Consider the following 11106-nt stretch of genomic DNA (forward strand, 5'->3'; position numbering starts at 1 on the left):
GGCAGTGATCTTCTTGGGTTTTGATCGGAATTAGGTCCTGAATCGCTTGGTGGTGGCGATGTCGTGAACTGGTGGCCGGGAATGGCGGTCTCCGACAATGACAGAGAGAAGTTGAAGGGAGAGAGGAGAGAATTACTATGACCCGAGGGCTGGTGATTGGGTTGGAGGATTTGATTCAACTTGGGTGGAGGAGTGAAAAGTCCTTTTTGTCCTTATTTTGCTATGCACGTGGTCAGTATTGACGGCACCTTGACAGAAAATTGAAGTAGGTATCGCGTTGATACGAAAAATTGAGTCTGGGTATTACTTTGATAACTTTGTGAGTTTGGGTATCATATTGTCAGTCACCCAAGTCTTCAGACACTGTTGGTGCAAAAAACCCATGAACTCGTCACCTTATTTAGAAGGGAAAATGATCTGTACGGTACCCCGCCTTTTCCTCCTTATAACTTTTGGTACCTGACAAAAAAAAAAATCAATACGGTACCTGAGGTTCTTTGCCCGACCGAAGATAGGTACATTTGGCCGTTACCCTCGTTATGAAGCATTTCAAAATTCAAATGGGGGAGGGTACTTTGGTCCTTTCATCTGTGTCAGTTTAACCTAAGATGTTTTCCCCTTCCTTTTCACTCACTTTCTACCTCTCTCTCTTCTATCTCGAAAGGGGAAGTCAAAGTTCCCACTGTAACTCTCTCTCTCTCTCTCCGAATCTCTGAACTGTCGCTCTCTCTTTCACTTTTATACAGAGATTCAATTCTCTGAATTGAAACAAAGAAAGGCAAGATCTATACAATGGTGGGTAGGCTCATGTGTTTTGTTTTTTTGGGTTTTTGTCTGGGTCTGCAATTTTAAATTAAGGTGTTTTGTCGCTATGATGTCAGGGATGAATTGGTTGGGGAGGTTAAATGAAACAAGTGAAACGAGGTGGGGGTTCTTAAATCCCAGCAGTGGTCGAATCTAGACATAAATGAAGAGGGCTGGGTTTGGTGCTTGTTTGGTGAACCTTATAACTGTTAAATGAATTAGAGTGAATTTCTTTTTTCCTGCTCTTTTATCTGTGTGCATTGTGTGTAACAATCTGAACATGATGAGTGTACCATGTTGATTAGGTAGGTTAAGTGAATAAACTTAGTCAAATAACTTGTTGAATTTACCATTGCAGATCCCAATCTTTTCACTATGAGGATTCATCATGGGGAGAGATTTCATTGTGAGAGGGGACTGAATAGGATTTACAGAGGGGGCCAATTGTGCTATGTTGATGGAGTAGACTCGGACACAATGTCCATGACAGGGATACACTACTGGGCTATGATTTGGGGTACCAAATGCCACAAATTCAATTATGGTTTAGAATTCCTGGAAGTGAGGAGGGGGATGGGTATCTGCCTTTATGCACTGATCAAGAAGCTGTGGAGATGTGTCACTATGTGTTTGACTCCAGTTTTGTTGCAGCTGGTCAACAGTCTATTTTCCTGCATGGGCGTGCCAGCACCGTTCAGGTGCGGTCGTCGGGGGTGTCCCTTGACCTGACTTCTTTCAAGTGATTGTGGACAAGGAGAGCACCAACCTCGTCGTGGGATTCTTTGTGCCTCGTGGCGAGGACTTTTGCTGAGCTTCTTCAAAATCACAATCGATACTTGACGTCGTAGATCGAGCAGAGCGAAAATCACTGGGAAGTGAGGAGAACTTGCTAAAGCGTGACTTTAGTTTGGCTGGTTTGCGAGGGCGTTACCCTTGCTTGGCTGGTTCCGTAACTGTTGTGGTCGCGATACTACAGTCGGCTCCTGAGGATACTAGGACCGAAGCACATTGACAGAGGGTTTGGTGGCACTGACAGTCGGCTCCTGAGGATTCTGGGACTGAAGTGTGGTCACCGGCAAGAGAATGAGAGGGGTTGTTCTGGAGAGGCTTGGATAATCGTAGAGATTGTTGTTGATGAATTGTTACTTGTTGTAGCCTCTAAATATAGGCTACCAAGCCATAGTGGTTGGCCTTAAATAAATCATAGTGGAGCACTAAGTGGAGATAGTGGAGCACTAAATGGAATTATGGTGGGTTTTGGAGTGGTTTTGAGTCACTTTCTGCTCCTTTATTCCTTCAATATCTCCACCATGAATTCAGAATGGGCCTTCGACTTCTTCATATCAAATGATCCATCATGAGTGTAGATCATTCTGGTAAAATCTTAGAGCTTACTTCCTTGTGGTTGGGCCGGAAACACTGCTAGACTCCTTACAGGTCTGGTTTTCCAGTTTTGTCTTTCAGAAAATTGGACTGATTGTTTGAAGGTCTTCTACTCCAAACTAACTCTTGTACTATTCATAAGAGATGATCCTTGGGATGTCTAGAATGAATCTGAAAAGTTTTAGCTTATTTGGATTTTGTTTGATTAGTCTGCCGTCCCTCCTTCCTTGTTTAGCTCGGTTTCTCCTAGCCAAAGTAGGAAAATGTGCTAAAGTTGACTTTTCATTTTCATGCTTCCATCATTTCCTTTTCTTGCAGCTCGCATAATCTTCCATAATTCTACAGGTAGGCTTTGTTTAGCCTCTAAATAATATATTTTGAATTTGTCGACAATATATAGTTTGAGCCACTGATATTGGCTCAATTTCTCCAAGACACGCCTTGTCAGGCCAAAATGCTCATTTTGGGTTCAAACACTATGTATGTCCAAGGTCAAACTATCTGGATTTGTACATAGTGTGCACAAGTGAAAGGAGGATTTTTACTGCTAGCGAGCTTGATAAGTTTGAAGAAAATCTGAACCATGCTATGTTCATTGGCTGGTGGATTGATGATGTAGAGGAAGGGCCCAATGTACCATCTAATGATGAGGAGGAAGAAGAGTCATTGGGGGCTGAGGACTTGGGTCATGCTAAAGAGCCTATTTTTGTGGACTTGGATGACATAAGTGATGGGCCCAATGATGATGCCAATGGACATGGAAGTAGGCTTGACCCAGATGTGGATGGACATGGGCCTCAGGAACAGGATGCACAAGGACCTGATGAAAATGAGGTTGGACAGGGAGGTGAAGAAGAAATTGGGCATGGGCATGGACCTCATAATGTTGAAGCATCCATGAATGAGGAGGAAGTGGAAAGAGCAAACAACAGAAGAAAGGACAAGGGGAAAGCCGTGGTTGAAGAAGATAGTCCTCCTACAAAGAAGAATAAGTGCAGAAAAAGGAGGGAGGTGTAAAGGAGGTATGCTACTAGGTCTGGAGGTGAGAGTTCAAGGAGGCACACTGTTCCATTGTGGATTGCTCCTCTGAAAGCACAACAGATTCAGAGGACCCGAATTTTGATGGGATAGTGGATTCAGATAATGACCTACTCAGTGAGGATGATGATGTGCAGTTTGAGCAGAATGTGGATGGGGACAGAAGCACAGTGAATTAGTTTGATGAGATGGGGTTCGAGGGGGAAATATCTGAGGGAGCTGAGACCGATTCTGATGGGTTACACAGTCTACATGGATCCTCGGGTGAGGAGGATAAGGACATAGGGAAGTTCTCTGTTAAATGCAAGAGAAGATATAGTGAGTGGAGGGAGTTCATGCCTAAGGAGGACATGAAGAGGCCTACCTTTGAGTTGGGAATGGAGTTTCCAAACTCCAAGGTGTTTAAGCAGGCTATAAGGAAGCATGCAGTTCAAACAAGGAAGGAAATCAGGTTTCCAACAAATACAAGACACAAGGTAATTATCTTGTTAATGAATGCCACCTTTTTTCCTTGTTGAATAAGCTACATTTTTTATATGTCTATAAGTGCATGCATAGTTTTTTGAGTTTGACTATTTTCATTCTACTTTGATACAGGTGTTGGCAAGGTGCAAGACATCACCTGGTTGCCCTTAGAAGATCTATGCCTCCACTACTGACACTGATAATCTAACCATTTTCATCAGAACTCTGAGGCAAGAGCACGAGTGTGCTTCTTTTGGGAAAAAGGTGTATCATATGCATGCACCTTTTATTGCTGAAGAGTATCAAGAATTTTTTATGAGTGATCCTAATTGGTCAAGGGAAGGGATGCAGAATGCAATCAACAAGGATTTTGAAATGGAGGTGGATTACCAGATGTGTTATAGAGCAAGAGTGAAGGCACTTAAGCTTGCATAAGGGAGCCATGCAGATCAGTACAATTTGCTAGAGAGCTATGCTAGAGAGCTGAAGAAGAGGAATCCTGGAAGCTCTGTCTAGATTCACACTGAACTTGATGGAGAGGTTACAAGGTTCAAAAGGATCTACATATGCATGGCTGCATTGAAGAAAGGTTGGAGGGAGGGGTGCAGACCCTATATAGGATTAGATGGGTGTCATTTAAAATCAGTTCATAAATGGCAATTGCTTTCAGCCGTGGGGATTGATGGGAATAATGGGGTTTATCTAGTTTCTTAGGCAGTTGTGGAAGCAGAATCAAGGGAGACCTGGACTTGGTTTCTGGAATTCTTGAGGGAGGATTTGGACATACATCACAGCACTCATTACACATTCATGAGTGACAAGCAAAAAGGACTTAAGCAGGCTATAAAGGAGTTATTTCCAGAAGCTGCACACAGGCATTGTATGAGACATCTTCACAATAACTTCAAATCATATGGACATCAAGGTTTGCATCTCTCTATCTTATTACTTTGGTTCCTTGTTTGTCATTGAAAGGACATGTGTGTAACAATTTGTTTCTATTCCTTTTGCTAGGATTGGAACTGAAACAGAAACTGTGGGCTATTGCTAGAAGCTGCACAATGAATCAGTTCACAGATGCTTTGGAGGACATGAAGAAAAGCTCAGTTTCTGGTTGGCAATGGTGCATGGACAGACCTGCACAACATTGGTCAAAGTCACACTTTGACCCCAAATTCAAGTGTGATATTCTGTTAAACAACCATTTAGAGAGTTTCAACAAAAGCATCCTACCAGCTAGGAAGAAGCCCATTCTTAGTTGTTTGGAAGACATCAGAGCTGCCATTACTGTTGAGGTTAGCTAATAGAAGACAATTTGGTCCTAATTGGAGGTGTAATGTTGGGCCAAGGATTGAAAAACAGCTGAGGAAGAATGCAGAGCTTAGCCATGAGTACAGGGTTATCAGTTCAAGTAATAAAATCTTTGAGATTCAAGGCAGAGGGGTAGCATGTGCCTCAGGTGTGGTGGCTGCACATTCAATGTCATTGGATGCAAGGACCTGCACATGTAAGAGATGGGACATCTCTGGGGTACCCTGTGGGCATGCAGTAGCTGCAATTCACTCTAAAGGCATGAGGCCTGATGATTTTGTGCATGAATTTCACCAAGGACACCTATATGAAGGCATATGAGCCCATTTTGTTCCCAATAGCTGGAGTGGTAGAGTGGGACAAGACACATAGGCCCATTGCACCTCCTCTTTATAGGAGGCAACTTGGGAGGCCCAAAATGTCAAGGAACAAGGAACCTGGTCAGTTCCCATCCTGTTAGCTAATTTTAATTCTGTTCTTTTCCAATTTTAATGCTCACTTTGTTGTCAAATGATGAGTTATATATGACTTTGTTTTACTTGTTACAACTGGTTTAACAGGTGAAGTAGCCCCACCACCTGGAGCAAAGAAGCTGGCTAAAGTCTATTACCAATAGGTCACTTGTGGAATATGTAAGAAGAAGGGCCACAACAGGAGGACCTGCAAGGTGAGGAATCAGGTAACACTCTCCATATCATTTTGTAGGTTTAGAAAATGTGATTGGGAAACTTAAATTATATGTTTTTGGAATAGCAATAAGGTGAGAATGTGCGGCAGCAGCAGCAACAGGAAGATGAGGCAGTGCAGTAGCCACAAAATGAGGAAGTTTTGCAGCAGGATCCTCAGGAAGCTGACCAGGTGGAGCCACAAGTTTCCCACAATGTGCAAGACTCCCAACCAGCTTATGTGGCAACCCAAGAATCACAGATTGCTGCAGCTTCAGGCAGCTCCTCCAGAACTGGTTTCACAACCAAAAGGTTCAAAGTGCTTGCTAATAGAAAACCTAGACCAGCAAACCCCCCTCCATCAGCAAACAATGAATCTGAATAGGATGTGTTAGCTGAAAATGTAGTTTGTGGTATAGCTTGCTAGACAATGGTTTCATAGATGTTGTATTTTGTATGTTGCATTTGCCTTTAACTCTATGTTATGTTGCATTTGCATTTCAGTTTGTCATTTCCTGCAAAGGATGAATATTTGCCATTACAGGTACTTATGTTCTGTTCGGCCAAAAACCTTAGGTACCAATTGATATATAGTTTCAACAGCCCTCCTTTTTCTTCAACTTTGGTGACACATTCTAATTGTATGGCTAGTAATTTGGCGGTAAATGTCACTAAAGTCCAAAAAAAAAATATGGCGGGAAAGTATGACTGCTAATTTGGGTGGGAGTGAGTGAATGGACTAAACTACCCCTGTAAATTTGCCTGCTGGCAAGCTCACTAACCGGGGTAACGGCCAAATGTACCTATCTTCGGTTGTGCAAAGAACCTCAGGTACCGTATTGATGTTCTTTTTTTGTCAAGTACCAAAAGTTATAAGGAGGAAAAGGCGGGGTACCGTACAAACCATTTTCCCTATTTAGAAATGCCGTGGTTCCAGAAGAATATAATCATTAATTTACAAGTTTTTCTTAATATAGAAAAATCATTGATTAATACATGTCGGTGCAGAATGTTTCATTTTAAAGAGAAATTTTTAAAGTGTAGCACGTCTAAGAGAAGTTCTTAGGTATAGGCTATCTGATGACGCGGTGGCCCCTTATAAGAAGCTAGGAATGTGGAGTAATTATTTTGTGATCCGAGACTATCACATATTCATGATCTCAATCAATACCGTGCTGTATGAGTGGTCAACTTTTGTTGTGCCTGCAATTAAGGAGATTAACTTCGCAATCAGTATGGAGATAAATTCCAGTCATGAATGCAGTTATTATTACGGCATTAACCATAATAATAACTACACGCAATGATTGCGGATGTGAATGCACAATGAATGACCATCATAAATAAGTCATGATTAACCGTCATTAATGCAGCAATGATTGTCTCCATAAGTGTGTAAATAAATGCGACCATAAAAGCGAGAGTAATAGCTACTTGTCTTCCTAGTAAGTCATCGCCTATATAAAGGCGGCTCGACATCAAGGTAAACCATCCCATTCTGACTCTCTACTCCTCGATTAAGAAATGTATTGACTTAGCCATTGGAGAGTTTTCTGTGGGTATCCCCCTCCTCTTCAAGCCGACAGTCAAACTCCTACGTCAACGCTCTAAAGAAGCTTCTCGATTGTTCCTGGTCAGCTCCCGCTTCAGTCCGCATTTATTGGTGAGTCAAAATCATATTCTAAATTTTTCATCACTAATAAGTGGCGCCGTCTGTGGGAAACACTTTTCCCTAAAAAGTGATGGCGGGAGCTGCCCCTGAAGAGATACCATTTCTGTCACTGAGGACTGATAGTGACAAAATTCCTCCCCACCAGCCGCAGAGTGGGTCCATCCCAATAGGGGTGGGTTCGCGAAACCGAAAAAAACCGAGCCGAAAGCCGAACCGAAGCCGAAAAACACCGAACCGAAAAAAAACCGCACCGAAGTGAAAAAACCGAACTGAACCGAACCGGTTCGGTTCGGTTTTCGGTTTTAATATGTCAAAAACCGAACCGAACCGAAAAAACCGAATTGGTCAAAAACGACGTCGTTTTGTCTATGTTTTGACTTTTAAGTCAGAAACCCTAAGGGGTTCCACGACTTTTCTCATTCTCTTTTCTCGCCTCTCTCATTCAGTTTTTCTCTTTCTTCTATGGCCTCTCACTCTCTCTTTCTTCTCTTCATCAATCCTCTTAGTTTTCTCTTCGTCATCGAGAATTCAAGATCGCCAAGGGCCGCTGCTCTGTCTACACTCTTCTCTTCTTCATAATCCGCAGATCCAGAGCCTCTTTCTCAAGTACTCTCTCTATTTCTCTATGTATTTGCAGATCTCTATAGATCTTTCTCTCTCTGTTTGATTCTAGTTGATATTAACTGTTTTGTATTTCGTGAAAACAGAGATGAAGGTGATCGCTGCATATTTGCTCGCTGTGTTGGGTGGCAAGACCAGCCCTAGAATCTGCCGAAGACATCCTTGGCGCCGGTATGTTTTGGCTTTCTTTGATTCATTTGCTTATTGTGTGGTTAAACATAGACCCAAAGTTTGTGGTTTTATGATCGATTAGTGCTGAATCTAATTATGCGTACTACGACAAATGACCCCCAAAATGTCTAAAGTGATGTTTGACTGTTTGAGTTTCTCTTAGGAGCTTTCTGTTCGGAGTTTTCTGTTCAGTTCGTGGGTATGTTGGGATGTGGGTATCAGTTCGTGCCAATGTCTGGAGACAGTCTGCAAGGGAGGCATTGCAGATTTGCAGGTTCTTATCCTTCGTAGTTAGTTGTATGAGAATGCATCACTGGTCTGCTGCATCTTAATCATAAATTTATTAACTTTAGTCATTGAAATATTTGCAATTTAGGTTGGAGATAATGTCAGGGAATTATGACTTTTGAGGAATTTTGTCTATGCTTTCTTTTGATTCTAACTCCAATTTATTGACTTTCGACAGCAACCTCATTCAAGTTGGTGACTACTGACTCTGTCTATAAGATTGCAAGTTAAATCTTTGAACAATGTCAATCTTGGTGCTATTCTTAAGGTATAGCCAGGACAGTATGAAATACACCTACTTTAGTATTTCAACACTCAGCTTGTTATGGTCTCTCTCTGGTTCTATGTGTCCTTCAATTGTATCTTTCTATGTTTACTGGTCTTTTCCTTTTCTAATTTTTGAGAGGTTCGCAATTTCAGGGAGGCTCGTCGAGTCAAGTTGTAGACTGCATTCTGTGTCTCTTGTTACTAGTATCTTGTTGAAGTACTACATTGGGTCAGTTTCTTTTACCTGAGAATGAATTTCTTATAATAATAGTCACTACATGACTAACCTTATATCTCTTTTGCAATGCTCTGTAGCTTGGCCTGTTTTTGAAAGATCTTACTACCTCTATTGATAGCTTATGGTTCAGCAACAATGGGACAGCTCTATTTCTTTCACATGATTCTCATTAAGAAGGTAGCTAGTTACTTTCAATCCACAGCGTTGGACTTGTTTGTTTTCTAGCCTATTTGCTTGGATCATATTGTAGGATGAGTGGTTGTCGTACATGTATTCAAGGTGTTATAAATTGTTGATGCTCGTAAGTTGTATTTTCTTAAAATGGTTATGTTCTGCCTTTAAACACAAAGGTAGCAGGTTATGTTTGCCTTTGGATGCTTGTGGGTATGATATATGGCTACTAGTTCAAGTTGAAGTAGTTCCAAGTGCGTATGCTTAATTGTAGGTGTTATTGAATGCTTGAGTCTGCCACCTTGAATCTTCTGTGTTCGTGGTTTCTGCTATAGTAGTTACCAGTAATAAACCCATTTCATTTTAATGTTTTACTACCTTTTGTGGGTGCAATGCAGGCCATCCTGCCACCAGACCTTGAAGAGAACCTGAGGCTGAGATGTAAGGGCAGTAGGGCTACCATTCATGCACTTCGGCTCCGGTAGGAGAGGGATATATATATTTTTTTTTTGGGGTTATTCAATTCTGGGGATGGTTTGCTCTTTTTATTTTTTATTCTCGTTTTGTTTTGTGGCTCCAATGGCCTGTTTTTTAATTGCCTAAAAGGCTCCAATGGCCTTGGACTATATTGTTGATGGACATTATAAATTTTGGACTCAGTTCTTTATTTTGAAGCTTTGAAGTTTGAATTATATGGACTATGGGGTATATAACTATAGATTATTGTCTATTGAAGTACAAAGTATGCATTAGTAAATTCATTGTTAGGTTTGAAGAAACAAAAAACTTATCGAGTTGCAATACTAGAGAGGTAGAAATAGAAGTGGTAAAAATGTTTTTCTTAAAAAAAAAAAAAAAAACCGAAACTGGGCCGAACCGAACCGAACCGAGCCGCTCGGTTCGGTTTTCGGTTTCAACTTCTCAAAAACGCAAAACCGAACCGAACCGAGCCCAACTTCGGTTCGGTTTTCAGTTTTGGCCCAAAACCGAACCGATCGGAACCGAACCCACCCCTACATCCCAAACCTTGTTGGTGACCTGAAATTGCCTCCCATTGTCGAGACGCAAAGGCTAAGGCAAGAACTCGATCAACTTCGAAGAGAAAAGCAAAACCACGAGGCCCGTTGTCGGCGAAAACTTGAGAAAATTCTACAACTTGACAGTGATTCATCAGACAACGACGCAGTTAGCAACCTCCTTCAAACCAACAACGTAGCAACAAATGCGGGCGCCAGCGGCATTATTGGGGGAGTCCCCGATGGACCTTCTCTCGAAGGGATGGGACGCACATCTAATAGGGGACAAAACGGCTGAACTTGGTTGGACTAATCAAAGATAGCGTGCAACGAAGCATGGCGTGAGAAGATGGAGAAAATGATTAATGCATGCAAGAGTGCTGGCCCTCGAGAATTCGAGGTCGAAATCGCGAGGGACGTTGGTAAGTCTCCATTTACAGATGACATCCTGAATGCGGCGAAACCTCGAAGGTTTACCACGTTGATGTTCCAAAAATACGACAGAACGACCGACTCGGTGGACCACATCAAGGGGTACAAACAACAGATATCCATCAAGACAACTGATGAGAAATTAATGTGCAAGATTTTCCCCTCAAGTCCAACAGGGCAGAAGTCGACATGGTTTCAAGATCTCAAACCTCTTTCCATACCAGATTTCGACACATTAAGCTGTGCTTTCATTTCACAATACTTATGCAATTGTAAACAAAAGAAGGACTTGGCGACTTTGTTTAGTACTAAGCAGAAGCCGGGGGAAAAGGTAGGAAAATTTTTCGAAAGGTTTAGGGCTGAAATGCGCTATGTTAATTGTGATCCCCAATTTGCCGCGATCGCGTTCCGAGAAGGATTCCTTATGAGAACGCAGTTATAAGAAAGTTTGCTGTGCGATTCGCCGAAGGACATGGACAACATCATTACAAGGGTTAAAGGGTTGATGGGGATATCAGAATTGAAAAAAGCTAAAGAAGCACGCAAAGCCTGACTCACTGCTGT

The 11106-nt window shown here is 41.9% G+C and overlaps 1 long non-coding RNA gene across 1 annotated transcript; it reads left to right on the forward strand.

Moving 5' to 3' along the window:
- Nucleotides 1–7751: 7751 nt before the first annotated feature.
- Nucleotides 7752–9768, forward strand: LOC112189858. Its single transcript, XR_002932112.2, has 7 exons — nt 7752–7944; nt 8046–8130; nt 8294–8404; nt 8597–8686; nt 8839–8914; nt 9001–9100; nt 9493–9768. It is a non-coding gene; the product is annotated as an uncharacterized LOC112189858 (long non-coding RNA).
- Nucleotides 9769–11106: the final 1338 nt, after the last annotated feature.

Source organism: Rosa chinensis, chromosome 2 (assembly GCF_002994745.2).
Source record: "Rosa chinensis cultivar Old Blush chromosome 2, RchiOBHm-V2, whole genome shotgun sequence".
Lineage (NCBI taxonomy): Eukaryota > Viridiplantae > Streptophyta > Magnoliopsida > Rosales > Rosaceae > Rosa > Rosa chinensis.